Source organism: Priapulus caudatus, unplaced genomic scaffold (assembly GCF_000485595.1).
Source record: "Priapulus caudatus unplaced genomic scaffold, Priapulus_caudatus-5.0.1 Scaffold1577, whole genome shotgun sequence".
Taxonomy (NCBI): domain Eukaryota; kingdom Metazoa; phylum Priapulida; class Priapulimorpha; order Priapulimorphida; family Priapulidae; genus Priapulus; species Priapulus caudatus.
In genome coordinates, this window is record NW_014578638.1 from 30,156 (window position 1) to 30,490 (window position 335).

Below are 335 nucleotides of genomic sequence, written 5' to 3' on the forward strand. Positions count from 1 at the left end.
ATATATATATACTGATCACAAAAGAGAAAGTCGCAGTAATTGATTTCTAGACACTTGGTTCTATTGTGATGGGGATAGCATGCAGGACCGCCTTGGGAATTTAAGTACATCGTGGATCCGTGATCAGTAAATAGGGATTTCGGGAGACGAGGATTCCGAAGTTTTCAGCCGCCGGCGGATGATGAGATAAAATCGTCTGCTACTATGAACTCATCACACTCGCTGGAGCTGTAACATTCCATTGACGCACACGTGTAATTACGAACGCAGAATCCGTGTTGAGTAGAAAAAGGAGTGCCGACGGTTCTACTAATACTCACACGACGATACTTAGT